The 15,172-nt window shown below is 45.8% G+C and overlaps 1 protein-coding gene across 2 annotated transcripts in view; it reads right to left on the bottom strand.

Moving 5' to 3' along the window:
* The window catches only part of PCBP3 (poly(rC) binding protein 3), a 267,959-nt gene that overhangs the window by 137,696 nt on the left and 115,091 nt on the right, over positions 1 to 15,172 (bottom strand). Inside the window, exon 1 of one of the 2 annotated variants that reach the window (XM_027587872.2) lies at positions 7,573 to 7,591. The exons of the other annotated variant lie outside the window; for it this stretch is intronic. The gene's annotated coding sequence lies outside the window, so the exon portion shown is untranslated. Of the gene's footprint in view, positions 1 to 7,572; positions 7,592 to 15,172 lie in introns of those variants that run through there. 2 annotated transcript variants of the gene reach the window in all.

The raw sequence follows: 15,172 nt of genomic DNA, 5'->3' as shown, positions 1-15,172 counted from the left end.
TCCTTTCGTTGTTCTGATTGCTCCCACTTTGGTCCACTTGTTCATGTCCCCATTCATTCATTCATTCATTCACTCATTCATCCAGTCATTCTCCTTATTAATCCATACTATCTGAGAGTGATTAGCAACCATACTCCTTGATGGTGAATACTTTAGTGTGTATTTCCTAAAAACAAGGACATCCAGATAACCACAGTATGATGACCAAAACCTGAGCATTTAACATCAATATAACACTATTACCTAATTCCCTGACCACCCACTCACCAGGGCTGGCCACCAGACACACTCTCACTTCATTTATTAAGCCTGTGTGTTTTAACACTTCATAAAAATAACAGAAGAGGGCATTCTAGAGCTGCGAAATTAGAAATGCTATTATAAACCATGCCTCCCTTCTCAGAAGTTCAGGAAAATGAACTTCACGTGAAGTCAAATCCCACACCAAGTGTTTTTAACGACAAAAGAATATAAGAAACAAAATCATGTCCCTGCTGATAATAAACATACACCACAGAGACACACTAACAAAAAAATAATAATCTGATATCTTTAAACTGATTAAAAGACATTAAGATGAGGGAGAAGATGAAAAATCAATCAGAATTAGAAAAACTCAAAAATTAGGTCACAGAACTCAGGAAAGAATCCGGAATAAAAAATTATTTCAAAAAACTACGATGAAATTAGACGACATGCAAGATTGAATAAACAACAGAGGAAAATAGAAGAAAACTTGTAAAAACAAAAAGGAAAACCAAGTGCTGCGGAAGGCAGGTGCACACGGCGGAGCAGAGGGCGCGCGCTCCTCTTCAAGCGAGCGGCACTCAGTGAACATGGAATTCACGGCTGGATTTCATCTGCTGACATTTTATTTATGGTATGCACATCTGTCTTCAGAAGGTAGAGCTACCTATAGATGACTTTAAGATTACTTGCACAATCTGCTGATCTCATAAAGTGACAAGGGGAACTTTTGACTTTTTCTGTGCTATAAAACAATTTATAGACCTTAAAAATTGTATTTCCTTTAGGATGTGTTAGGATGTAGAGGATCGCTCGAGTGGCACATGAGTGAGGATCTCTGAGCACTGTTTTGGTCACTTCCATAGTGACAGGTTATCACATCATATTGAGGCAATTTTGTTTACAATTTTTTCTAGAAGATTATTCATTTTAACTAGATTTTCTAATTTCTTTGCACAGAGGTTTTTTTTTTAAGATTTTATTTATTTGACGGAGAGAGACACAGCGAGAAAGGGAACACAAGCAGGGGGAGTGGGAGAGGGAGAAGCAGGCTTCCCGCGGAGCAGGGAGCCCGATGCGGGGCTCGATCCCAGGACCCCGGGACCATGATCTGAGCCGAAGGCAGACGTTTAACAACTGAGCCACCCAGGCGCCCCTGCACAGAGTTTAAATAGCAGTCTCTGAGAGTTTTAAGAGCTTCCACAAATGCAGTGACATCTACTTTCTGGTTGTCCCAGTTTTAAAGTTTTGCCTTTTTCCCCCTTGAAAGGTGCTAACAGTTTCACTGTTTCATGGTCTTTTTCCAGAATTTATTGCACCAAGGAGCAAGTTTTCTTGCTCTACTGTAGTCATCTCTACCTTCACCTTCACTAATTTTTCCTCTTTGGTCTTAGTTATTTGATAATTCTTTCTCTAACATTTAGAGTCATGGGGCTGGTTCATTTATTTTAAATGGTTTGGTTTCCTGACACCTTCTCCAGAGAATGGCTGGCAGCACCCTTCATGTTTTGACATGTGGTGTCATCTCATCTTCCGTTCTTTGTAAACAGTTTATGCCTTATTTAAAAGCATCCCAAACTCTCCAAGTACATAATGAAGTCTGGGTTATTTTTGGTTATCATCTCATGGGTATTTCCCATTTTTACTGTACTTCGTGATTTCTGCTGTTGAAAAATAAGACTTTCTTTAAAATCAAATACATGCTAAGTCTATTTGTGAATGGTCCTGGTGTGTAGAAAGCAAGGAAGGGAAGGAAGGGGGGAGGGAGGAAATATTCTGTGATAAGAACAGAGATGATAAAGAATGCAATTCACAAATTTTTTGTCTTCTTTCCCAGTACTGGATTCACCCATTTCCTATTCTTAGAAGTTTTTCCTTCATCAATTTTACAGCTATGCATTTATATACATAAAAGTTCACCAATGTATCTTCTTGGAGGCTTGAAACTTATCAAAATTAAGTATCTTTATCCCATTTAATGTGTTTTATTTTTTTCTTGAAAACAACGTTGCCAGGCCTGCTTTCCAGTGATTAGCATTTGCTTAGTACCCTTCCCATTAATACATTTTCTGTTCCTGTCATTTTTAAGACAATCTGAGTTTTGCCTTTTAATACAGAAATTTAACATATATTTGAACAAATCCCTACATAATGTCTTGCCTTACATATTTTCTATGATTTCCAAGTTTTTCCCTTCTATTCTACCTTTTGGTGACTTAGTCAGGTTTTCTTTGTTCCAGAGTTTTTCCTCTACCAGATTTGCAGTTGTCCAATCTGTGCCTTGACTGGTGGCTGCCAGCACATCGTGAGCTTGCTTCAATGTCCATTTACATCACATGGGCTCAGGCAGTGCCCACATACTCCCCTAAAAGACTTAGGGTGTAGGAAACTTGTACTTTTCTCCTTCTTATCACCATATAACTACGTACACAGGAGATTATCCTCAACTATTATTTTAATTCGCATACCAATATGCATCAAAAATTATTTAGAACTATCTACATACAGTCACACTAGATTATCATCATTATAGATGGTTGTCTTTTTTTCACTTTGTCGGTCTTAGGGGTGAGTCTGGTAACCTCTGAGTCCTTGACTATCTGAAAGTACCTTTCCTTTGTCTTTCTACTTGAATCTATCCGGCTAGCTTTAAAAATTCCAGGTTTAGGATCATTGTTCCCAAGTACGTTAAAGATATTGATCTAATTAATTCTAAACTACAAATTGATCATTGAGAAATGCAATGCCAACTGAAAACCAGACCTTGGCTCCTCCTGCTGACAACTTTGGGGTGTTCTTCTATTTGGTGGTATCCTGGAATTTTGCCCAAATGCATCCAGGCAGTGTGGTTTCTCACTTCTCCTGCTCAACACTTACCATCTGATGCATTCTGGGCTCTGAGAAGTGTTCTTTTCCCATTACCTTTCCTCAGCTTTCCCTGTCTCTCCTTTTCAGACTTCTATGAAACAGAAAATGGAACTTCTCAAACTCGCTTCAGTCTCACCTTGCTCTCTCACACACTCCACTTCCCAGTCCCTGAAGTATGCATTCCACAATAGCTCAGGGTCCTCCAGATCTGCATTCCAGAATAGCTCTCAGTACCTAAGGATCTGTGTTCTGGAGTAGCTCTGGGCCCTTTAGGTCTGCATTCTGGAATAATCTTGGCTTATTTGTCCAATCACTTCATTCTTTCTTCACTTCTGTCTGTTCTGTGATTCAAGCCATCCTGATTGTTCTATTTTGACTTTGACTCTCTCAAATCTTTGGTGGTTTCTTTTGAAGGAGGAATGTCTTCTTTTAGGAGGATTCTTCTCTTCGTGCCATTAACTCTTCCCTTGTGCAACTTCTTTTGTCATGTTTGGTGCTTTTGCTGTTGGTTCTCAGATGCATGACAGCTCTTGGCTATGCTCAAAGTTCTGCTTTTAAGAGGCTTGATTTGCCTGCCATGGACGCTAGTTCTGTTTAGTCTGGTCTGCCTCTGGTGCTGAAGGGGTGGGACCTTTGTACTGCACGTGCTGACATCGTGTTTTCTGGAGTAGCTCCCTGTCCCTCTCTGGAGTTGGCGGCTGGCTGGGACACACCACTGGACTGCCGGGCCCAGAGCACACACGTGCAGTGGGAGTCGGGTGCTCACCTCCCTGACCTTGCTGCACACACTGCAGGGGCCGGAGGGCCTGCCTGACCCTGCTCCTCTGAAACTCCTGGTGTCCACGGATCCTGAGCCCAAGTGTCTGCATTCTCATTCTCTGCTTTAGGCCCTTCCACTTGTCTTTGGGATGTTTGATTCCATAAGCATTATCTGTTCCTATCTCTTAATCATCAGTCAAAATCCCTGATCCTTTGACTGCAGTTATCCCTGTTTCCTTTCACGTCATGAATTTGTGTGTTGCTGCGATCTTAAAATCTCTGCCTCTTGGGGGATTCTGGTGCAGAGTGACAGCAGCTGAATACTCTCAGGTAACCATATCCTGCTCCAACCTGCACAAGACTGGTGTGTGGGCTGATTGGCACTGTTTTTAAAAAACAAAAACACAAAAACGCTATTTAGGTTTTCTTTTCACAGCCAGTTGACCAACTACCTAAAGTCTAGAAACGTCCTTTGTAAAGATCTGGTTGATAAAGTTCTTCTCAGTAGCCCCACCCTGGAGCCCTGTGTGTGGCCCCCATCTGCTTCCCAGCCTGGCCCCGGGGAGGGTGGCCTTCCAAGGTGCACGGGGACTGGGCCTGGGGAGAGGAGGGGAGGACGCGCAGCACTCACTCTCTGGCGCCTGGACCGAGGCCGGGCTGTGGCTAGAGGGCGGGCCCTGCCCACCGCTACACCGCACCCGCAGGGTCCTGGCGACCCCGGCCACACCCGCTCCTCCCCCGGCCTCATCAGCTCGCTGGATGTAGGTCTGAGCACCTGCCCTGGGGGAGGTCGAGTCCACAGGGGCACCAGGGCTGGCGGGGTCTGAGGCAGAGCTCACGAGCAGATGGGGCCGGAAATGAAGCGCATTCTCACTTTCAGGAGCAGAGCCTAACCACGCAGTTGCTTTGTATTTACTTAAAACTTACCCTGCAATTTCCCTGTTGTCTGTAATTACCCTGTGTCACCACACAACACTTGCTGTGTAGTCAAATGGTTGGCAGTTACCATGGAAACAAGTACTGTTCCCTAACTTGAAAAAGTAGTTGTATTTTTAAAAAATTTCTTCGTTGTGTTCTACTTTGGTGGAGATTAATTTACAACTGCCACCAGCTGGAAAAGAGCTACCTGCAGTTTCTGCTGTCCCCGCTCCTCCTCCGGACTCTGTCCTTCCCTTTCCCGGGTCACATCCACGCAGTCACCAGCACCTGCTCTTTGCATTTAGCGGCCCCTCTGTCCTACTGGCTTCCTCGCCCTTGCCTGGCAAACACCACAACACCATGAAGGGTAACTGGCAACCACACCTGCCCCGGAGCAGCCACCAGTCCCTGGAGGACAACACAGACTGCTTGGGCTCGCACCTCAGACCGCACGCAGGGCACGCACACAGCACCCTCACACCTCACTTCCCTTGTCTGGCCGTGTTCCCCAATCTCCCAACACTTCTGCACATGGATCTTAAGTTGAACCACAGGCAGCATCTTTTCTTGTAGGTCAGACACGAGGGAATACTGGCAGTTCCTGGGGACAGTGGACGTTTCTCACTGATTCCTTTGTCTCCCAACCTCCTGAGGCTGGTCTGCCCCTCCATGGAGGTGGCCCTCTGTCCCTGGGGCCCACTGCCCTGCCTGCCCACCCCCACAGCTCTGCAGGAGGCTCTGCCCGCACAGAGAGCCCCGGCTTCTCCCACTGCCGAACACAGCTCCCCTTGACCCCTTTTCCCAGGCGCTCCCAAAACCACCCTCGCGGCTCCGCTTCCCCCGACCATGTGCACCCGCTGTGGCGTTTGCCCCCCCGCCCGTCAACACTGGGCGAGCTGCTGGTGACCCTCATGAGTCCCAGCCCTCCCACCCAAGGGCCGCTGAAATCCGGGGTGGCATCGGCCCCGGCTCCCCAGGGCACTGCCCTCTCAGTCCCTTGGCTTGCCCCCTGCAGTCCATCCCAGCCAGTCACGGGCAGGATGCTCCGACCCTGTCCCTGATCCTCTGCTCCCTCCTGGCACTCCCTTGCGCAGGGCTGTCTGCGTGGACTCCACCAGGTCTACACCTCCCGCCGCCCTCCCCCGGCGCGAGGGTAGTCTGGTCACTCTGTGCTCACTAGTGGCCTGAATGTCAGTGGTGCCCCCTGAACCTGCCCAAGAGCCAGCACTCAGGACAACTCCTTTTCGGCCTTCACCGTCCTTCCAGGCTGGCCTCACACCTTGTGATCGCTGCTGCCCAGCCCCATCACCCGTCACTTCCCTCCACACCGGAAGGTCCCCTGGCTCCTACCTTCCACACACACCTCACTGCCTCCCGAGCACCACCTGCCCAGGGCTCAGGCAGCAGCCACCTCCTAACACACCCCTGGCTTCCCACCTCCCACCCCACCCTGGCCTCTCCTCCACCCAGAAGCCAGAATGACCCTACAGAACCCTAATTCTACTCAGGCCTACCCTCTCCCACTCAGAGCTAAGGCTCTCATGATGCCTCAGGCCATCCATCTTAACATCTGCCCCTGCTCACCACGGCCACACTGGCTCCTCGCTGTTCCCTCTGTCTGAAAGGTTCTTCTCCATCTTTCACTCACTCTCACACCTTGACTGAGGGTCACTTTCTCGATGAGGCCAACTCTGATGAGGGCCCTACTGGTCACCAATAACCCCAACTATGCACACCTGTACTCACATACACAATAACCTCCAGTTGGGCACATGCATGTACACACAATAAACCTCGATCACACACGTGTATGTGCACACACACTAACCCCAACCGTTCACACCTGTGTACACACATACACACCGCCCCCAACTGTGCACACCTGTGTACGCACATACACACTGGTGTCCAATTTGGCACATGTGTGTACATATGATAACTCTCAATCACACCCATGTGTATGCACTAGCGCACACACAAATGCACTCGCTCACACCTGCTCTCTCTTCTCCTTTATGCGCAAGGCTCATCACCTTCTGATTTCTTAGATGTGCGCTCTACCTATGATGGCCTTCCCTAGGGAGTGTTTGCTGATGGCTCTGACCCAGTCCAGACCAGGGCCTAGCACAGAGCATGCATTCGTCCTACCTGCTCAATGACTGTTGAATCTGTGACAGCAATTCAATTCTTCCACCCTCATTTAGAATCACTCCTAAAATCCATTCTGATCTGAAGCTCTCATTGCCATCACTCTGTTTCTGACCTGTGAGAACTGAGGGTAGCCAGAGAAAGCGTACACGTTCTCTGTAGATGAAGACTAACAGTCACCACACACTCCAGACTGCATTACTGAAGGAGTAAGTTGTCTCACTACAGAGTACCCTGTTCAGGGAAGTAAACAGACTGAGAAGCCCGTCTGCATCTAGGAGGCCGGTAACACCAGCAGGTGGAGCTCATCCCCATCAGGAGGCCCTCTCCATCCGCCTGAGGCCAAGTGAGGTTAAAGGGAGTCAAGGTGCAATTCAAGGTTAGGAACCTCAAAAGAAATGGTCAAGCAAAGGGAGCAACCAGAAGTGAGGACGAGGCCCCGAGTCCGAGTGAGAGAAGGGAGGGTCAAGATCTGGGCTGAGGTGGGTCAACCAACAGGCACTGAGGTTGGGCGCAGGCAGGGCACAGGTGGGCAAAGCAGGCCAGGAGAGGCAGGGGTCACAGGTGAGTCATCGTCTGGAACGGGACGGGGCCGGGCAGGCAGGTGACCAGCAGGGGTAGACGAGAGAGTACCTGGGAGTGTCTCCTCCTCCCGGCCTGTGGACGCCTGTCCTGCCAGCCCACCTGCTTCCCCGAGGGTGAGGACACTGTCCATCATCTACCAAAAAGCAAGGGAAAAGCGTCACGTTACCAGACAACTCAGGAAGGCCAACATTACGGCATGCTCCCAGATCCTGCTCCACCCCAAATCCTTATCATTCTCACATGCTGGGTTCACAGACACCTCGTACACTTGGAATTTGGTTTGTGTCCATCAGTAATTCAGCAGGTCACAGAGCTGCTCCCTGAGGAGACATCACGTGCCCCTGACTGTGTCCCCGCCCTCCCCCAAGGAAGCCCCTACCCCCCCCACCTCTGCTCTGGTCAACTCAAAGACCTTTACCCTTAACTTGCAGTGAGCATACCCTGAGCTACATCTCAAAGCTTCGATGTTTGGCGTGGCTTTTGACTCACAGTACACTGTCAGAATGGTGTACACACACCCGCACTTAAACTCTGGTGACACTAGGTGCCCTGTGTGCTGTGGGCCCAGCCAAGCATCAGTGTCCACTGTAACGGAGCAGAGCGACTGAGAAGAAGGCCCGCTCGTGCACGGCCATGACCTGCCTAGCAGGTCTTCCCGGGGCTCCAGCTCCATGGGCTGTAATGCCAGTGCCCGCCAGCCCCAACCCACGGGAGAGCGGCCTGGGTCTCAGGTACCTCAATGGGATCCAGGAGGCAGGGAACCACTTCCAGAAAAGTCAGATGAAACTTCAAGATCCAGTCATTTTCCTAATCATACCTAATGAATTATGTTCCAGAAATAACATGCAAAACCTGGTGTACAAACTAGATTACTGGATTACAAAAACACGCGAAGTCTTTAAAAGGACAAGAAACCAACACTTCCTCAAGCACTTCATTATTTCCAAGCATTTCTGCGTTTGCTCTGTTACACCTACTATTTGTCAGACTAGGAAGCAAGTACTGCTATCACCATTTTTACAGAAGATTAATCAGTCTGAGAGAGGGAAAGCGTTGCCAGGGTCCTGCGCCTAAGGCTTCTTATTGGGAAAATCCAGAGCCACTCTCCTGGAATCCACTGGGGGCGCTGCTGGCCCCTCTGGGTCCCGGGCGCTCTCGTGGATGAAGCAGGAGGTATAATTCCTTCAGAGGTATGGGTAAATTTAGGAGGCATTATTTACAGCATTTTAATGACTGTGATTCTGTGTCCCTTCCACGGAGAGGCAGCGATGTTGCCAGAACACTTCCTACTCTGCTGTGCTCTCCAAAGTGGGGGGGGGGGGGGTGTGAGTCACTTCACCTCATGGTTGAGGCTCTAAACTTCTAAGTTGTATGCAAATTCCGTGAGTTTGGAATAGGCCTGCCAATACATGTAGTTTCTTTTATTAACAATAATAACTGTTAACACTCTTCTTGGTCTTGGGTGGTTTTCGTAACTCTTCAAAGCTACAGATATTTAAATATAAAGAGTAAAAATGTAAACAAACAATGAAAAATAAGACTCCTACTATTTCTAAGTTCACAGTCACTGTTACTATTCCTTGGTGGGCCCATCCAGAAATTCTCTGTGCATGTGGGAGGAAAATGCACATGCTTTGTTCCACACCTGGCATATTATTCTTTACATCAATACATCTTGGAATTTTTTTGAATTAGCATGTTCAGAGGTACCTCGGCATGAGAAGTGAAATACTGTACACTTTTAATTTCAGAGAACTTAACCAAAATCTTGTCCATACACGGCTCTGCAAACTATACCCCATGAAATTCATGAGTGCTGTTTCTAGCCAGTATGTATGTGATTCACTCTCAAACATTTGATCTTCAACAAACTGAGAAGTAAAAACATCCCCTCATCAGTTTAACTGTTTAAGACTATAACTGGGAACACTGTCAGTGAGGCTGAGCTCTTTTTTATGTCTACTGAACTCTGTGTGCGCAAAAGACTCCCTTCACGCCCTTTGTCCATCAAGCAGAACTGGTGACTCCCCAAAGGTGCCACGGAACTGCCGTATTTACGCCTTCCTCCAGCACCCCGAGAGCACTGTTATCTAGCTATTTTTAGTTTCTTACTGATGGTCCCCGAACAATGTTCTTCAATCCCTGTGGACTGATGACCTGCTCTCAGAGGGCACGATGCACATGGACGGTGCCCCCATCGCCCCCTCCACCGCGCTCCCTTGTCGAGGTCCGCAATCCTCAAGTGCTGTTTCCCTCACTTCCCGGTACCCCCTGCATCTGGGGGTCGCTACCAGTCTTTCTCTGTCTTTTTACCCTCTGATCCAGTTGTACTATCTGGAGTCTGGCTCTGTCACCATGAGGGTCTTTCAGCAAGGAATTGTGAGAATCATTTTCCCTAAATCCTCACGTGTTTGAAAATGTGTTACTGAGAAATTTCTTTCTTTCCTAAAGATTTTGTATACTTTGCTACACTTCTATCTAGCATGAAAGTTGCTGTGGAAACATCTGAGGCCAGCCCTTATCTCTCCTTTATAAATGATGTAGACATAAATAGAAAAATGGGTAAAAATTGAGAAAAGCGCTTCACAGAGAAGAGATCCAAATGACCATAAGCACATGAAAAGGTACTCGGTCTCATTAGTAATCAAAGATATGCAAACTAAAACCGAAAACACATGTAAGTCTGCACTCACCAGACTGTCTGAAATACAAGAGTCTGGCAATACCTCACCAAGAGCTGGCAAGGACAGGGAGCCGTGGGTGCTGAAACACGCAGGCTATTATTTTGTTCCGAAGCCCTTCTGCCATACGGGAGAAGACGTCTCTGCTAAAGTGTGATGGAAAATTCTCATGTATTCAATCCCAACTGAAGATAACCAAACAATTTTCACAGGTAGGAAAATACATCAAGTAAACAGTGAAAACAAACATCAAAGTAACAACCCGAAGTGAGTAAGCACTGCTGGCATTTGCACAAAATATGATGAGGGGCCGATGGTGCGCCCAGAGGAGGACGGACCTCCAGGGGTGCCGGCTGCAGGAGATCAGTGCACGAAGGTCATTCTTTGGAGGGCACGTTCTTATTTCTGCACTATTTCTTCACCAATTTATAAGCCTTTGAGAAGCTCAGGGCTGTGTGCACTCTGAGTGCATTTACAAACAATAACAGCACAGCAAAACACCATTAGGACAGAAGGACGGCTCGGCCTGAGCATCTTTCAGGACACATGGCAATAGCCTCATAGCGGAACAAAGTGTGACAGGAGATGCCACCTCTGCAGTCTCTCTCACAAGCCGTACACATGCTAACTGTTGGGCATTCGTCCAGATACTGTGGACAATGACAGTAGTTCCGTATTTTCTGTGGAATATGGTGGAAAATATTACGATCAAGAAATTGCTAATAAATTACATCAACGTTCATTTATGGAAATACAAATTAAATCCACAATGAGGTCCCTCTTTGTATGACCCATCATGCCACCCACATATTTTCTTTGGTAAAGTGGATATTCAAATCTTCGGGTCATTTTTAAATTACATTGTCTCTTTAGTGGTGCATTTTAGGAGTTCCTCATACATTCTGAATACTTTGTATTTGCAAATGTTTTCTCTCAGTCTATGGCTTTTCTTTTCTTTCCAGTCTCTTAACAATGTCTTTTGGAGAGCAGAAAATTTTGAAAATTTTAAATTTAATTTAATGAAGTACAATTTATAAATTTCTTCATCTTAGGGGTAATGCTTCTTATATCATAATTAAGAAAATTTTGCCTAATGCAAGGTCACCAAAGAATATTTCATGCTTTCTTCTTGATGTTTGGTAATTTTGAGTTTTAAATTTAGATTTCTGATGTACTTTAATTTTATATATGATGGGAGATATGGATCAAAGGTGGTCTTTTTTTTCCTTCTTGAATCTGAATGTACAATTATTCCAGCACCATTTTTGACAAAACTATCCCCTTTTTCACTAAATTGCCTTGGCACTTTTGTTGAAAATTAATTGACCGTATAGGTATAAGTCTATTTCTGGACTGTCTATTCTTTTTTTTTTTAAAGATTTTATTTATTTATTTGAGAGAGAGAATGAGAGATAGAGAGCACGAGAGGGAAGAGGGTCAGAAGGAGAAGCAGACTCCCCGCTGAGCAGGGAGCCCGATGCGGGACTCAATCCTGGGACTCCAGGATCATGACCTGAGCCGAAAGCAATCGCTTAACCAACTGAGCCACCCAGGTGCCCTATTCTTTTTTTTTTTTTTTAAGATTTTATTTATTTATTTGACAGAGAGAGACACGGCGAGAGAAGGAATACAAGCAGGGGGATCGGGAGAGGGAGAAGCAGGCTTCCCACAGAGCAGGGAGCCCGATGCGGGGCTCCATCCCAGGACCCTGGGATCATGACCCAGGGCAGAAGGCAGACGCTTCACCGACTGAGCCACCGAGGTGCCCCTGGACTGTCTATTCTGATCCATTCATCTACTTGCCTGTCTTAACACCACCACCACACTGTCTTGATTACTATGGCTTGCAATAAGTCATGAAGTCAAATAGTGCTAGTTGTCAAGTTTCTACCAAAACCCCTGCTGGAATTCTGTCTGAGAATCCATTGAACCCATGGATAAATCTGAGGAGAATTAACATCTTAACCATACTGAGTCTCTGAACCACGAGCATGGTTTATTCTCCATTCATTTATGTCTTCAATAATTCCTCTCGGCAATATTTTGCTACTGAAAATAATATTTTTTTCAATTTCTAATTATTTGTGGCTAGTACAGAGAAATACAATAGATTTTTGTAGCTTGTATCCTGTAACCTTGCTAAATTCACCTATTCTAGCTTCCTTTTTTGGATTCCATAGGACACTACACAAACATGTAGACTGAGAATAAAGATGGTTTTACTTCTTCCTTTGCAATTTCAGTGCCTTTAATTCTTATTGAACCTGACAAAACCTTCTGGAAAATATTTAATAGAAGAGATGCGAGCATGTTTCCTTGGCTTCTTCCTGGTTGTAGGGGGAATACGTTCAGTTCTTTACCATTACTGTGATGTTAGCTGTGGGTTCCTTATCTGAGCAGCTTCCTTCTTCTTTATCTGGAATGGGTGTTAGACTTTGTCAACTGCTTTTACTGCCCACATGGAGATGACACTATGTTTTGTTGTCAGTCTGCTCATATGGTAAACCGTACTGATTAGTTTTAGAATGTACAAGATACTTTGCATTCCTGGGATAAATCCCAATTATTTTTTCTATACTTTGTATTCAATTTGCTAAAACTTCGCTAAGTTTTCATTTATGCTCATGGGGAATATTTGTCTACTGTTTTCTTTCCTTCTAATGTTGTTGCCTAGTTTTTGTTTGTTTTTTTTTTTAATTAGGGTCACGTTGGGCTTATAAGCTGAATTAAGAAGTGTTCCCTCCTTTTTCATTTTCTGGAAGAGTTTATATAGAAGTGGCATTATTTCTTCTTTAAATAATCGGTAAAATTTAATAGTAAAGCCTTTTGGGCCTGGAAGTTTTTCCTGGACAAGAAAAAAAAGGTTCTCAATACAAATTCAATTTCTAAACATGCACAGGCCTATTGGGACCATGAATCTCTACTTGAATTAGCTTTGATTCTTTCTTCCAAAAAGTGTATACATCATCTAAGCTATTGAATATGTTGGCATCGGGCTGATCATAGTAGATCCATTTTTTTCCTGTATCTGGCTAAAAGGTTTATCAATTTTATTGATTTTCTTAAAGAACCACCGTTTGCGTTCACCCATTTTCTCCATTGCTATTTCTAGTCTATATGTCACTGATTGCCCACTGCTTCCCTAACTCTGTTTACTTTAACTTGATCTTCTTTTTCTGGTTCCTTAAGGCGAAAACTGAAGTCACCGATTTGAGACATTTCTCCTTGCTAATAAAACGTTCAATGCTATGAGTTTTCCTTATGGTGATTCTTTAGCTGCATCCCAACTTATTTTGATATATTGTGCTTTCATTTTCATTTGTTTCAAAACAGTTCCATTTCTGTTTCGCTTTCTTCTTGAGCCATGGGTTATTTAAAAGTGCATCATTCAGTTTGCAGGTATTTGAGGATTTTCCAGATAACTTTCTCTTAGTAATTTCTAATTTAATTCCATCATGGTCAGAGAGCAGCCTTGATGTGATCTGAAATCCTCTACATCTATTTTATGGCCCATAATAGTCTCTGCGTAGTAAATGCTCTGTGCTCCTGCACATAACTAAACCCTCTCGACCAGCACTCCAGCCCGTGCTCTGACCCTCACACACCTGGTCCTGGACAAGAAGTCTGGAGGGAGGGAAAGCACCTGCAGACTCCGTGAGGCACACCTCTGTAAGTGCCCGCAGCAGGTCCATGAGGCGTCTTTGGAGTGAGTGACTGCCACTGCTTTTCTCTCCTGGGTCAGAAGCAGAAACTCACTGGGAAGATCGTGTATCCTAAAGGGATGTGAGAGAAAATATGATCTCCTCCACAGAAGTTACGACTTCCAGAGAAAACATAAAAATCAGGTCATTTTTGCCTAGGGGGAAGGCCTGATTGCTCCAATATCTGGGGTTTGCACCTGCCTTGATTTAGCTAACATTTGGAAACTAATGGTAATGTTAAGAGGAAAACCTCCTCCTTAGCCTAAAGAGTTCAAGCCTGTCAGGAAGCTAAGTGAATGGGAGGGAAGGAAATTCCAGGGCAAATAAGCCCAAGTCTCTGCTATTTGGTAATTATGCCCATTTGATATATTAAACATAATGACCTCTCTCTCGCATTAAACAACTCTCCTATTTTTTCCTCAAATATGAAACCAAATCCAAATATATTTTATCAGAGGAAATGAATATAGTGAATTTAACTGAACTGTCATCTAAAATATTTCAGATAATCACATGACCCAAGAATTGAATGGGGACCTAGGTTCACCCCATGCCTGACTACCCCTATATCACGTCCGACCCTGGGTCATCCACAAACCCCCTCAACCTCAGCCAGCAGCACGCCGCCTCACGCCTTTCCTGACTGACCTCTGAAGTCTTTCCAGCGTCTTCCGCCCTGAGCCCACTCTGGGATCCCGCTGTCCCCACCACCGCTGCACGTAGTCCCTGTCCCTCTCCCCGCCCACACTCTGCAGGGCTTGAGCCTCTGGGCTGATGACAACCTTCCACATGACTGGCGTGTGGGCCTCTCCCCCTCCTCACTGCTCACTCGGAGACACCGCACTAACAACTGTGGCGGGTCTGAGGGCCGCACTCTTCCAGGGGCACTGGCCCCCTTCATTCGGGACAATATGCTGCTCTGCAAGTGTTCGAAACTGCCACTGACTTCCAGCCACCCTCTACACCACACTGCTGATTAAGCTTAACGTTAACCAGAATCTCCACGTCCTTACTGAACACCCACCATGTGCTTCAAATAGAAGTTGAGTGAATTCACCCACCACGTCATCTATGGAACCCTGTGTGGGATATTAGCCCAGTGTCTTCGCCTCAAGATACATCATCTACTGGACAAGAACATGGGAAAAGCTTCAGGGAACAAAATCCGAAGCCTGGTTCAAGGCAACAAGAACAGCAGTGCTATGAGGAAGGTGCACTTCTGTCCGTGACAGCGGTGCGGACCCCGGGCTGAGCCAGAAGGAAGAC

Source organism: Zalophus californianus, chromosome 1 (assembly GCF_009762305.2).
Source record: "Zalophus californianus isolate mZalCal1 chromosome 1, mZalCal1.pri.v2, whole genome shotgun sequence".
NCBI lineage: Eukaryota > Metazoa > Chordata > Mammalia > Carnivora > Otariidae > Zalophus > Zalophus californianus.
This window is presented reverse-complemented; position numbering and strand designations above follow the sequence as displayed.